This window comes from Odontomachus brunneus, unplaced genomic scaffold (genome assembly GCF_010583005.1).
Source record: "Odontomachus brunneus isolate Ranch 3 - 2012 unplaced genomic scaffold, Obru_v1 Obru_scaffold_130, whole genome shotgun sequence".
NCBI classification, from domain to species: Eukaryota; Metazoa; Arthropoda; class Insecta; order Hymenoptera; family Formicidae; genus Odontomachus; species Odontomachus brunneus.
In genome coordinates, this window is record NW_022639580.1 from 211,857 (window position 1) to 226,738 (window position 14,882).

The window sequence follows — 14,882 nt, forward strand, 5'->3', positions numbered from 1 at the left end:
CCCTGTATATATATATATATATATATATATATATATATATATATATATATATATATATATCAAATGGAATGTCTGTTTGTCTGTCTGTTGTCTGTGCACTCTTAAATCCTTTGACCGATCAAATTTTGCATGGTTAATCTTTAGGAGCTTGTTGAAAATCAAGGGACGCGGTAACGTCCTTGTGCGTCGAGTGAGGTCGGGTGCAATACTCACACGACGCCTCTAGTTGATTGGAGGCAAGATTTCTCGTTCTGTTATAACGATTGATCCGATTGAGTTCTAAGCAGCTTCCATCGATTCCTTACGATCGATTTACACAATAAAACTATCTTCATTTTTGCTCCATACGTCTTGTGGTCGGTGTAGTATTCTAGCGCAAAGTCAAAAATAGCCGAGTTCTGTCATAAGAATTTTCGTCGTCGTTGGCGTTGACCAAGGGCCGCGATGTTCCTTGCTTTTGTACTTCTGTAGATGGCGCGTTTAAGGGAACTGGAGAGTCAGATTGCCTGAAAATCGTGCTTGTTTTTTCACAATATTTTATGACAAACTAAATGAATATGTGAAAGTGTTATTTTGACGTGTATTTATACAACATATAAAGAGAAGAAAAATATAATTTTGATGATCAAATATTCAATATAAGTGTATGGTACATGTAGTTAAAATATATTTCGTTTTTCTTTTCAAGATCGTCATTTTGCAGTAATATCTTGACTCTCGGTGGTTCAATTAAGCTAAACTTTAGATAGAAAATTTGTAATGCGTAAGCTTGTCGTTATCGTGTGAACTATTAACAAACTTGTGAAAATATTTAATTTTGAAATATTAATTTTTTTACTATAAAAGAACTGAAAATTTAATAATATTCCATTAAGATATTTGCAATTTTGTTAACTTTTACTCCATTTCTATTATAGTGGTTCACACGAAAGTCAAGATTACTGAATACAATATTACTGAAAAATGATGACCTTGAAAAGAAAAACGAAATATATTTTAACTGCATGTACCATATACACTTATATTGAATATTTGATCATCAAAATTACAATATATTTCTTTTTCTCTTTATATGTTGTATAAATACACGTCAAAATACACTTTTGCATATTCATTCAGTTTGTCATAAAAAATTGTGAAAGAACAAGTACGATTTTCAAGCAATCTGAACCTCCAGTCCCCTTAAGGGAGTTTCGCGTATCGACCGATTTATTGGCACTCCAAACGTTGCATTGCTTCTATACTATGTATACTATAAGGGGTGCGATCTATTAGATCTTGCAAACACTTTAAAGTGCCCAAAGAAAAGCCATGATTGGTACTTCAGTATACAGCGTTTAATGGATTGCATCCAAAGTCTGTTCGTTTTCGCAGAACTTATGTACTAATACACATTGGTGCAATAAGTTAGAGTGAAAGAAAGTATACTTATTTCATCCTATCTTGTTATACGTATAAGAGGCTATATGAAACTTGGATACCTCATTCCCTCCCACATACTTCTAGATAGTTTCAGTTAGTAAGTTTTATATTCGTCGATGTCGTCATCGCGCCGACGGACAACGAATCGGGGAGCCCAGCTCGAAAATCACGAGCCCAGTGTCGCAAAGAGCCGCTCGTCGCACGCCTGTTTCTTTACTTCACTAACCAAGTTGTCGATTTGTCACGCAGAAAACGATATCGCATTTTCTGTCGTGTATCAGGGCGCTGAAAGACCGCAAGCCGGTTATGCGCGGCGAACTCGCCGCTGCGAGTGGGAGGTTCGCGAGGAAAGAGAAGGTGAAATTCGATCTAAGTGGCTCACTCTTGTTGCAAGCTTCCTTGCTGCTTCCTTCTTTTGCCGTTTGTCGCGGCTATTATCGTCATGTCTAATTGCCCGACCGCAAACGCGACTCGCGAATATCCCGCGCTCGCGCGACTGCGAGCGCGCCTCTTCGCGGTCGCGTCAAGTCGACACGCACACCGCAGGGCGGATTGAAAAAAGTATCGACAATGCGAGCAGAATGGAGTCATGCAGAAAATCAACGCGCGCTCCATTAAGAAGAAAAAATCAATGAATAAGATAAAATAGAAACCTGCCGTGAGCCGCATTCGCGCGTGTTCTGAGATAATGAGATTTCTCGCGGTTTCGAGGCTACTACCCGCTTCCTAGCGCTTTTTGCACACGATCGCCGCTTGAAACTTTTCCCGCGTGCAGAGCTCATGAAGTCGATTATTCATTACCGCGCCTAGCCCAGCCCTGGAAACCGCATGGAGTTTTATGAGAAAGCGAAAACGCTCTCAGTAATGTGTGTGTGTGTGTGTACGCTCTCGAGCTAGCAGACGGTCAGGGCAAAATAGTTCGATCAGCCTTCATTCGTGTTCTCCACGATCGCGCGCTAGAATACGCGGAGAGGAATGAAGGATAATGAGAGCGACGAGGATCGGCCAGTTGCGTAGCCAGGAAGCCGGCAAGCCCTCCGTCGGAGTGGCGCGATTCGCGAGGTGTCCTTAAACGGCCGGGAATGACTCGCGGAGATCGCAGGAGAGAATCGCTTTTTGGCACGCGTGTCTTCGCGGATGACGCGTCTCACAAGAGGTAGCGGGGCCCGTTTGAACACACCGAATAAGGTGTTCGCGGAGAATCAAAAGGATGCACTCGGTTCTCAGCGGCGTCTCTCACCGGCGATTCCCCGAGGAACATAAAAATCAGGGAATCGCGCATTTGCATCTTGGCGCGAGGTTTCAACGGCGATATCCTCAGAGTGTAAGTTATGTTAACGACTTGTGTGTCGTTCGGGAAACATGAGTTTGGAGTGTAGAACGTCGCATCGCTGCGTTACGGCACTGTCGAGGACGAGGATGCGGGGTATGGAGAATGCGCGAGGCTTTCTCTCTCTCTCTCTCTCTCTCTCTCTCTCTCTCTCTCTCTCTCTCTCTCTCTCTGGAATGGGAAACAGAAGTGGGAGTGAGAGTGGGAGTGAGGAATCGGCGTTGGGAGAGGCCATAGGAAAACCGGTTGCCAATCTGCACGGACGCGCTGGACAGCGCCGAGGTAGAGAGCGCCAAGAAAAGGCCAAAAAGGCTGAGCTCCGGTTTCCAGTAAAGCGACCGGGGACTTTTCCCGACTCGCGCGGGCCCGACGCGGCCCTTTGAGTCGGCTCACCGTGCGAGGATTACCGACGGAGTTGATTGTAAAAGATCGTTCGGATCTTCCTTTCATAATCTCGCCATATAAAGTGAAAAAGTAGTAATATTTTCAAAAGCTCTTTGATATATAATTAAGACATAAAAGAAGACTAATGAGAGCCAACAGGATGCAAGTGCTGTTGCATTAATTAGTACATAGCAAGGATTATTAGTACATTTTACTAAAATTAATAATTAAATTATAATATAGTCACATGTTGTAATTTAATTATTTATTATATATAAAATGTATTATTATTTATATAAATACATATTATGGTAATATTATACATACTTATAATATTATTATGTATTATGGTTACACGATAAAATGATTCTATTGTAATTCAATTTAAAAGAATAATAAGTTGATGAAATTATTGATGGAATAATAAGTTGATAAGTTATTGATGGAATAATAAGAAGCAAAAGTTTGAAGTGCTGTGAAGACAATTGAAAGCAGAGTTATTCCAAAGCCACGACACGCCGTTTGTGACTCGCGTCGCGGAACAATAAGTAATCGACCACGAGATTTTCTACAAAGGCAAGCCGGCAGATCTTCTCGGTCCATGTATGGTTTGGATAAGGGTTAGATGAGATTAATAAAAGGTACGTCCGTCAAGATAAGCGTGGAGCAATTGCCCGCCGAGAAGGGACGGAGGAGCGTGACTCGATGTATTAAAATACCATTAATCACGCGAAGGAATCGAAGTCCTGGGCCGGCGATCTATCTCGAGATCGATTGCGAGACTGATATACCAGGTAATCGACGTTGCCGCACTACCGTGCGTGTTTGACGTAACGGCCGCACTTTTTTCCGTCAGCCCGTGCACAGACACGCTATTCGAGCCGGGATCTTCTTCCACGGCCGGCTGGACTGAAGAAGTCCGCTCGCTTAAGAGTCGCTTTCCTCGCACTTAACGTATTTCCTCCTACTCGGCTGCCTCCTCTCGGCGTCGCCTTCCCGACGTGTCCTTCCGCCCGATGGCCTCGATTTCGTCCGCAAAAGCCGCTCGATCCTTTCCGCGCGATTAATTATGCGCGGGGGTGGGGAGGGTAATCATACACGTTTTACCGTACGCGCCGAGGGAGACACGGGGAAGGAAGCGGTCGGGGGTCAATATGGCGTGTCGAACGCGCCTCGAGTGGCAACTACGGTATACGTTCGATTTCGCGTAAGTCACACAGTTAAACGACGCGCCTCGAACAGTTATGTCGACGTGACATCTGTAGTATCCACGCGGCGGTGCAGAGATGGGACACGAATGGATCTTGAACCCTGACACGTCATTTTTGCGACGGCTTTATGAATGGCGGCGGCCCACCCAGCCCAACGTTCAGATGGACGGACCGTTGGTCGCGCGTTTTAATGATCCTCTCCCGATCGTATCCCACTAAGCCTGGTAAATTCGTCGTTTTTTACGTAATTCTCGTTTCTTTCGGCGCCGCGAGCCAAAACTTCTCCCGCGGCCCGTGGACAGCTCGACATTCGCCGCTGATTAGATCACGAAATTTTATTAAGCCGCGGGGCGCGCACACGAGGAGCAATAATATATGTGTCTCAGACCCTCGAAATATATAAATCATTTCGCGACTGAATTAACAAGTCAAATGTTATTACATAAGCTTCAGACCGACGCGGCGAAATGCGGTATAAATTAGCATTTCGTTCACGACGAAATGCTCACAACGCTCACCTCGGTGGGTTACCACCGCCGATTCGTCTCTGAGAAAGCGTCTGGCGACGCTACCTCTACGTGTAAATACGATTTCCGCGCAGAATGATAAAACGACGAAAATGGCGTTGTCTTTTCGCGGCGCCATCGAGTCATCGTCCTGCGTACTATCGTATCTTCGCGCCGATATCTTTCGTGAGCATGACCTCTTCCTCGCGGGAGTTTCTACGTCTGTACTTCGCACGTGTGTGTGTGTGTGTGTGTGTGTGTGTGTGTGTGTGTGTGTGTGTGTGTGTGTGTGTGTGTGTGTGTGTGTGTGTGTGTGTGTGTGTGTGTGTGTGTGTGTGTGTGTGTGTGTGTGTGTGTGTGTGTGTGTGTGTGTGTGTGTGTGTGTGTGTGTGTGTGTGTGTGTGTGTGTGTGTGTGTGTGTGTGTGTGTGTGTGTGTGTGTGTGTGTGTGTGTGTGTGTGTACGTGGGGCCCCAGCCAAATATGGCGGATACCGGTCGAACCACTCGTGCACACGCGTGTCACCCGGTACACGCGTAGCGCTACGGATACGCGCGCGTGTGTACGCAACGTGTGTGTCTCGTGTGCATTCGCGCGTACCTGAAGACGACGAACGGACAAGAGCGCGCACGAACAAATTCCCCGTGTCGCGCTAAACAAAAGCACTTTTGCTACACTTAACAGCACTCCGCATGCAATCTCTCGTAACTCCTGCGCCGTCTCGATAACGCAAAACATTAATTATTCATGTGGGAAAGCGCGACTGGCAACACGCTACCAGTTTCGCGAAGCCAGCTTTCACGCGTATCAGATATTCTCCTGTCAATTAGAGACTAATTAATTCTCCAAAATTTCGATTCAAGTCTTCCATACCTCTGGAAGAAAAATGCGTCCAAAAATATTGATTTTCGACCAAGTCATGGTAGTTCAAGATTGCCCGGGTCTGACGAATCCAGATTGCGTTGTGTCTCGAAAAATCTGATTGCACGCGAAGTGATTACGATTGACAGCCGAAAGTGGCGGCCAATTGTCGCGAGAGGAATGCGGAAGTTCGCGCGGTTCTTCCCACCCGGGTGGTCCAAAGTGCGTCGAGTCAGGCTACCAGTCTTGTCTTAACGATGCGCACAATGGAGAGTGTAAGACGAATTTCGTGTGTTGACGTTTGAGTAAAACTCATGAAAGGCGCTCACACGTCGAGGAGTGCCAGATGGGCGACATTTCGAACAACGTGCCCGTCGCTTCTCGTTTACCTCATCATTCCTCCCGATGACGTTTCCCAGCTGCAGCTGGACGCGACGAGAGTCACGCCGGTGGCACCGAAAAATCCCGCCTTTATGGTGCTCCCCGCCGTTCGTAGTATCGGTTGTAATGTAACGAATGATACGCGGAACGAAATTGTTTGCTCAACGAGGTTACGTCATTTATCACCGTGCGTTATCCTGTTACTTTCCTCGGCCGGGCTCGCTGCTCTTCGGCAAAAGAACTAATTCGTATAAATCGCCGTTTTCTTTACGCTCCTCTCTCTCTCTCTCTCTCTCTCTCTCTCTCTCTCTGTCAGAAGCGTTCATTTTCATGATTGATAATGATTCCGGGCGAGCGGCGAACCACAGGTTACACGCGAACTTCGTCATTAGACACGTGTATAATCAGCTAATCATTAATCATACCCGATCTTTCTCTCTCCTCTACACTTTTTTTTTTCTCTCTCCTCCGGATGCCGCGCGCCACGGCCGACGATCCTCGAAATCCGCTACTCATTGCCGGTTTATTAATAAAGACGGTATTACACCACGGCGAGGATGAAAGCCGAGAATTACGTCCGAATGAAGTGCTCGATTGTGCGCGCGCTCTTCGATTAATCGCGAGGGATCGGTCAGCCCCGGAGAGGGCTGGCCGGATCGCGGTTTCGTATCTCTCTTCGCGCTTGTATTATGCTCAACGAGCTATTAACTCGGTTACTCGCTTCAACATTAGCATGCACGCGCGCGGGTAACAGCCGACGCATTGAGCGGGAGCGCAAGCTCACGGGGAAGTCGCGATGACTATGTTTGCGGAATAAATTTCAGACGAGTGCGCGCACACGCGGGAATGTGGATATTCGCAATCCGAGCGGGCATAACGATCGCGAGTGCGCCCCGCCGCCGCGACTGTTCCGAGCAACCGAGCGATAAACTCGCGGATTAATCGGGAATTAATGCTAACGAAGGGAATAATTGCGCGGCGTTTAATAAGGAAGCCGATGGTGGCTCTCATAAAACACGTAATCCGGCCGTAAGTAAGAGTAGAGTCGCGCGAGCATGAGAGCGAACTCGCGCGGCCCAAGGCCATCGTCTTAAGCTCGCGATCGCGAAAAATTGTCGACACTGCTCCGTGCTAATCGTCGCTTGAACGAGCTCGACGGGGTGTGCGCTCCACACGCTCCAGCGCGAGACATCGTGCTAGAAGAAGATAGTGAACAAGAAAATTGCAGAATTACGCGAGCGCGACGCTCGATCAAGGCGCACCTGATTTAATAATTTAATAACAGTGCTCAAGAAGACACTCTCTCACACACATACACACACATACACACACATACGTACGCCACGTCGCGACGCGGCACCGCGAACGAATCTATTTCCCGCGAGAAACTGTTGGCGTGCCTATTGATTATCGCAAGACGTACGACTCGAAAGAACGTCCCATGTGTGTCCTCCGCGTGCGCAGTCCAGCGTCGCGGTCTGTCATTTCACTTTATTACCAGTAATTACTCTCATCGTTCGTCATTTGCACCTGCTCTGCCACGCGGCTCCGCGTGCATTCGCGGATACGCGGCTCATGACCGCTCGTCGTGAAACACGGCCTGCCCGCGTGACTTATTCGTCATAATCGCGCTGTTCCTTTTATCATCTGCTCTCATGACTCACACCCGCTAATTATTCCCGCGTGTTATCATTATCCATCCATCGGATGCCCTCGTGCGCCTTAGCGCGTGCATATGTGTGTGTGTGTTTTACCCGCATTCTGCCCTCGCTTATAACTATCCTACGCCGGTCAATTAGACCGTAATTAAACGACCGTGAAATAACAGAAAAGTCATCCCACCGCGACGAACCGATTAATCGATCAATTTCTTTTCTCACAACACGTTGTTCTCAAGCTGAATCGGGATACTATAGATAAACTCGTCGGGACTTATCACGTTTCATAAAAGCCTCGTTAAATAAAATACCATCCGCGTACACTGAGAGAAGAAATACCCGGAAAGTAAAACATATTTATGTGACGGATACTAATAATGTATTTACCTAAATTTATATTCTTTTGTTGAAATATAGATTAAGCAATTGCCTTCGCGAAAAATTGCAATTTTAAGAAAATGCATACTTTCTTATTTGAAAAAAAAAAAATATTTCCTCGATGCAAAAATATTAATACAAGAAAACAGTATTCACAGAATCTTTTTTATTTTTATATATTTTTCTCTCAGTGTGTGTGTACACGGAAAAAAAAGTATTTAAAAATTTATTTGTGGGATGTAGAGTTTATGTAAAAAAAAAATACTTAAAAATTTACCTACGGGATATAAAGCTTATTTCTGTGAAATAAAATTTATTCCAGTGAAAAAACTTTATATTCCATACAGATAAGCTCTCAAGTGTCTTCTTCTCATTGTGTACTGATACACGTAACACAAAAAAGTAGAAGATAACGAGGACAACAGAGTGCTCGGCGGATAATTTATCTGTTATATTTTATAGCGGCGCAACGCGTCCACGTTACTGCCACGTTATTCACCCTCGGTGAGCACCTCCGCGGGAAAGAAGGTCTCTCGAGGAAACAATTAAATCCTGTGATCAGATAGCGGCGCGCGCGAGTATCCTCTGGAAAATGTATTCCGCGCACCTCGGGCTGTATCTAACATAGTCGCGGTAACAAAGCAGACTGCCGGAAGTCGCGTTCAAATGAACTCCCGGGTTCGATTCGATATCACAGCGCGGGATGACAGCTCGGGATAACAAAGGATCTAACCTGCCGAGCACGCCGTCGAGCTCGACGAGTAAATCGATTTTAGATGACTGATTATGGGGCAATATTTGTCGGCGTCATGCCGACACTCGTTATAAAGCGATAAACGCGAATTGATTGTCGTAGCAGCCGCAGAAGGAGAGAGAGAGAGAGAGAGAGAGAGAGAGAGAAGAAGAGAGAGAGAAAAAGAAGAAGATAGCACTGCGACACGAGAGTTACGTCACGCGCGATTAAATCATTCGATGTCACAACAAATAATTAAGAGGCACCGCCAGTTCCGCGAATTCGAAATCGTAGCTTATATAATTAGAACAACAGTATCCTATGTAAATTTGTGCGGCGCGCACGTTTAATCAGATGAATCGTAATAATTGGTCTGATAAATAATTGATGATTTCTGTGTCGCGACATGCCGGCCGACGAAATAGGACAGATTCCACGCGCAGAGAGATTTGCATAATTCGTCATGACTCGCGGATAGTATCTGCGGAATGCAGATAGAAAAAGCGCACAATGCGCGGCGGGTAATGACACGTGTGAAAGCTTTTTATGCGCTCGGCGTGCCGAGCCATAAAATTGTTTAAATAATCACGCGGCCATGCTCGACAGGAGATGCCCGCCGACTTAATCGCCCGCGGGATTACCGAAAACGCGTATAACGGTAATCCTCAGCGTGTGTAATTTATATACCACGCGTGACGTTATAAATAAGTCGTACATATTTTTCCAGGAAATGTAAAAAGGAAGCCTCCTCATCCGAATAAAACTGAACAGAAAATAAGTACCGCGCTATAACATGGAAGAGAACAATTTTATAAAATTCATTGGCATTTTTTGGCGAATCGATTATCAATACCAAAGAGTATAAGGAGAGAATTATTATTAATCCTTTTTTTAATCCAATCTTTTTTTTTAATCGGTCTAGAGAACATCGAGAAATATGAATTTATTAATACTTTTGTTCAGTCTTTTGTTGATTCAGTGAGATTGAAAAAAGTTATAATGAGAAAATGAAACACATTTTCAAGAATGATAACACATTTAAAAAGTTGGTTTGGGTAAATTTTACTCGTTTTTACACTGAGAAAAAAATATTTTAAAATTATACAAATATTTATTACAAATATTTATTAGATGGGTACCATTAACGTATTTATTTAAATAAAATAATTTTGATTCAAATAAATAATATGTTAATGGTATCCCACCTAATAAATATTTACTAATTTTTAGATATTTATTCTCAGTGTAGGATTCTAGGGTTAAAGAGGAAAAAATTGATCATGTTTGACCTCTTGAACGATTGCGAAGGATTTCAGTGCTGCCTGTATTTTTTAAATCATGTGCAAAATTTTCATCCTCATTTCTCTCGAAGTGTACCTCGTGTGGGCTGGAGATCATTCTTGCGTAACCGCGCGGCCAATAGAAAAGGATTTGTATAAAAACAACAAAGAAAACTGTAATTCTCTCCGTTCAGCGATAATTTCAGATTCGATCTCCTCTTCCTGGAGATTTCTTCTATTCCACCTGTCTGCTTTGTCCGTCTTCTCTCGGATTGACCGGCGCTCAGACTCCGCGCGAGGTTCAGTATGTGACGCACGATCGATCGCTTCCGCGCCATCGATTACTCGCGACAGGAGCGTACAGTAGCGCCGATATAAACGACGTCGCGGGAGAGATACCGAATTCCAATGGTGGCGACGGCACTTTTAAAAGAGATCGCTCACCTGCGATTTGTAGTCGTCCCACCGATACTCGCCTCCTCGACATCCCATGATATCGGATTATATTACTGTCACCGGACGCGCCGCGCGCCTGTCACGCGATTCCCTTTGCTCTCGCGCATGTGTGTGTCTGTTTGGAAAATAAAATTTATAACGCGCCACGTAGACATAAACACAGCCCGCCGGACTATATACACACGGTTACCAAAGTCAACGTTCCGTGTTCTGAAGGAAGATTCGAGTAAAAGATGATTCGTTACATTTCGAAAAATTTTTTACTATTTTTTTTTTTTAGTTAACAATGGATAATGTCAGTGTTGGGTATTAATCCTCTTGCTAATTTTGTCTTTTAAAGATACAACTTTTTTTTGTTTTCACTTCATTAACCTTTATTGGTCATACTTCCTAATAGTAACAAGTTGGTCACATGAGGTGTGGCACACCTTAATGTCATTTTCGTGTTGCTATTTTAATCAGATCGCATTTTTAAATTATTTAATGGTGTTGACACATTCTTGAAGGTCATAAAAACATGCTCCAATAGTTAAAAAACAAAAAGAAATTATATACTTAAATTTAGCGTTAAATTAAAAGTTTCAGAGAAATGAATCTTTTTTTTTAAATTCGCCAAATTTTCAAATAATAATATTAAGGTCTGAAAACTTCGAAACTTTACTGCTCAATACCTGTATTTTTTGGAAAAAAATAGTTTATAAATAGGTCTTCAAAAAAGTTATTTCACAGTAGGGTATACTACATCCCGTTCCTGCTTTACGGACTGCTGGAAGCACACTGACGCCTCGCCGAGCCAACCGAAATGTTCAAACGTATAGTTGGGAGTCTTGACTAACGACCGGTGGCGTCCTTGAACCTATTTTGAATGTTTGAGAACGCGTAATTTGAAATTGAAAATTGCTTGGGGTGCTGTACACCCCATGTGATCAGTAAGGGTTAAATACATCAATATATAATGTAGTTTATAATGTAGTAACTAAAAAATTAAGAGCTTCATGCTTGGCGCCAAAGGGACAGGACCGAACATCCGATATCCCAGTGGGATTTTCGGCAGCGCATATTTCCGTGTTCTGAAGGAAGATTCGAGTAAAAGATGATTCGTTACATTTCGAAGAATTTTTTACTATTTTTTTTTTTTTAGTTAACAATGGATAATGTCAGTGTTGGGTATTAATCCTCTCGCTAATTTTGTCTTTTAAAGATACAACTTTTTTTGTTTTCACTTCATTAACCCTTACTGGTCATACTTCCTAATCGTAACAAGTTGGTCACATGGGGTGTGGCACACCTTAATGTCATTTTCATGTTGCTATTTTAATCAGATCGCATTTTTAAATTATTTAATGGTGTTGACACATTCTTAAAGGTCCAATAGTTAAAAAACAAAAAGAAATTATATACTTAAATTTAGCGTTAAATTAATAGTTTCAGAGAAATGGATCTTTTTTTTTAAATTTGCCAAATTTTCAAATAATAATATTAAGGTCTGAAAATTTCGAAACTTTACTGCTCAATATCTGTATTTTTTGGAAAAAAATAGTTTATAAATGGGTCTTGAAAAAAGTTATTTCACAGTAGGGTACACTACATCCCTTATTATCCCAAAACGATAATAAGTAGAGTGAGCGAAAGGCTTAAACCGATGATTTACTTCATATGTTAACCTGACCTACAATATGTTCTTTACTTCCTGTTTCTTTCTCTTTATCTCTTTCTGACTCAAACCTTAAGCTTTAAGCCAGAAAAATATAGAAGACAAGAAACAGAGCGCAAAGAGCATATTGTAGATCAGACTTTACGCCCGATTTATTTCGATCAAGCGCACCGGTTACTATCTGGAATGCAATAAACGCCCTAGGTGGTCAACGAACAATAGACTGATAATAAGGTGTCAAAATCCGATGAATCCATTGATTATTTCTCATATATCGTGAGAAGCATCTTTCCCCTTCTACTAAAAAGGTGGCGAGAACTCGCGCGAGGGTACCTCATCACCTGCCTATAAAAGCAGCTGCGACTGCCGACAGACAGAACAATTCGCATCAGAATTCGAGTTAAAGAACAATTATAATTCGATCTAATATTACCAACAAATCATCATTAAACAGAATTATAAGTCAATAATCGTTATAATCAGAATCATCAAATTAATCAAATCGATCAAATTAATTAACAGACACTCAGATCTAAAATACAAAAATCATTTATAAGTTATTGTATAAATTAAAAAGTTTGTTTCGCTAACAGACATTCTCTGACTAATTTACCATTCTTAAGCGTCGTGTTACACCTTATACTCGTATTCCCAAACCTCCATCCACGAACCTCTTGAGTCCAATCCTAGGCTTCTCAGTCTACCGTACAGTTTAGAGTACATTTAAATTAGTTTAAAAACTTAAAAGAAAAAAACGAAATAGTAAGTAAAATTTTAATTCTAGTTTATTCTTCTAAATTCACACACATACATATATGCATTCACGACCACACAAATTAGTCCATCCCAGGGTAAATTGGTTAAATCCATTGACTCAAAAAGGACAAACAAAATATGTCAAAATCAATTAAGACGTGACACATAATAATCGGTATATAAATAATCAAACTTAATCATACGTCATACACGCGTAACCATGAATAATTTAATCGATCGATGAGATTAATTATTAATCAGTGTATGATCAATCACATCAGAGTTTGATTGATAATCAATTTCATAGGTCAATGAAATTATTATTTTGTGATTTTATGTGACGGGATCGATTAATTTTCACGATTATTTTAGCCAAGGAAAATTTTCATCGATTAATGCTCAACACCGGTGCAACGATGCGACAATGCGAGATTTCCTGGCATTTAAAAAAAAAGAAACGTCTATAGATAAAACGTCTTTTTATCTTCCTTTTTTTTGGAATGCTAGAAAACCGTTCATGACTCATGTGGTTGTTCATAGACAGCCTCGCGTCCCGGGGGCGCCGCGTGAATTCATCAGGGCGTGTCAATCCGATCGCGCGAAACCGAAACGGCATCCACCTGCGGCGCGTATAATAGCCCACTGCTCTCTCGCGGTCCAGGAAGTCGGCAGGGAAAGTACCCGGGAAGGCACTAACCAGATACCCATCGGCGTGTACGTGCCTTATGCTCCGTATGCTCTAATCCATGACGATCTGTACCGCCGTAAACGACCCGTCCGTCCGTCCGTCCGGCTGGCACGGCCACGGGATGCCGGGATTCCGTCGTTTCTTCGACGTTGCGATCGACGGAATCGCGGGCCGCTAATGATCGCTGATGATCGGTGATTTATCCGCCGGCGGTTCGCGTAATCGGCGTATTGCGCGCGCACCGCCGCGGCATGGCCAGCCCATGGGATGGAATCACCGTTACCGCGTTATTCCGCCGGTGCTCCCCCTTTATCAGCCGACGTAACCTGCCTCGCATCGATTAAGAACTTTCGATCCTGTTATTCGCAACCGGCAAAACCGATCGTCGCTCCGACGCGCTGCGTTCGCGTTCGCGATAACGCGAACGTCCGCTGTCCGCGTCCGCGCGATTCATCGACGGGAGATTCGCGTCTCGCGCTTGGAAATTGCACGGGGAGGAGTCGTGTTTCTCTCGTGATCGTCGTCGGGCGCACGATAAACAGGACGCGATTAAATCGCGCTCGCTAAATCGCAAATATTATATTAAGCGCCAACAGCTTCCGATTGAACGGTAATTAGACGATAAGGTTTCAATAGAGCGATCCCTACTCGGACGAGGAAGACTGTTTGGTCGTTTAGAGGAGTGCGTACGCGGTCTCTATGGTCAATGGAATATGGGATAAAAGTACGAGACGGGATCCGGTATGTGATTACGGCGATTTTTGCGCCACGTGAGAGCAAAACGCCGCGCGGCCGCAGAGCAGCCGGAGGATTGCTCGGAGCGGAGTGTAGTAGCGGGGCGGCTGCGAAATTATACCGATTAATGCACGAGCGTTCATAATTACGCCACGAGCAGCCGTATCATTTAACGATGCGGGGAGCTTTTATATTCTCTCGAGAAACCTACATATATATATACGCAAGCTACCACAGCGAGAGTAAATAAGAAACAGGCGAATGGCGGTCGGAAGAAAAGGCCATGTTGGCGTATTTCATGAGCGCTCGCTCGCTTCACTTACATAAATTCTCGTCCGCGGAATTAAACGGTCTCGTATATTAATATTATCGACTGCTTTTGGCGGATATAGGCTCTCTCTCTCTCTCTCTCTCTCTCTCTCTCTCTCTCTCTCTCTCTCTCTCTCTCCCC

General features: G+C 43.6%; 1 protein-coding gene across 1 annotated transcript in view; it reads left to right on the top strand.

Annotated features, from left to right (window-relative positions):
* Positions 1 to 14,882, top strand: part of LOC116849972 — a 43,465-nt gene that overhangs the window by 7,783 nt on the left and 20,800 nt on the right. The gene's annotated exons all lie outside the window — the stretch shown is intronic.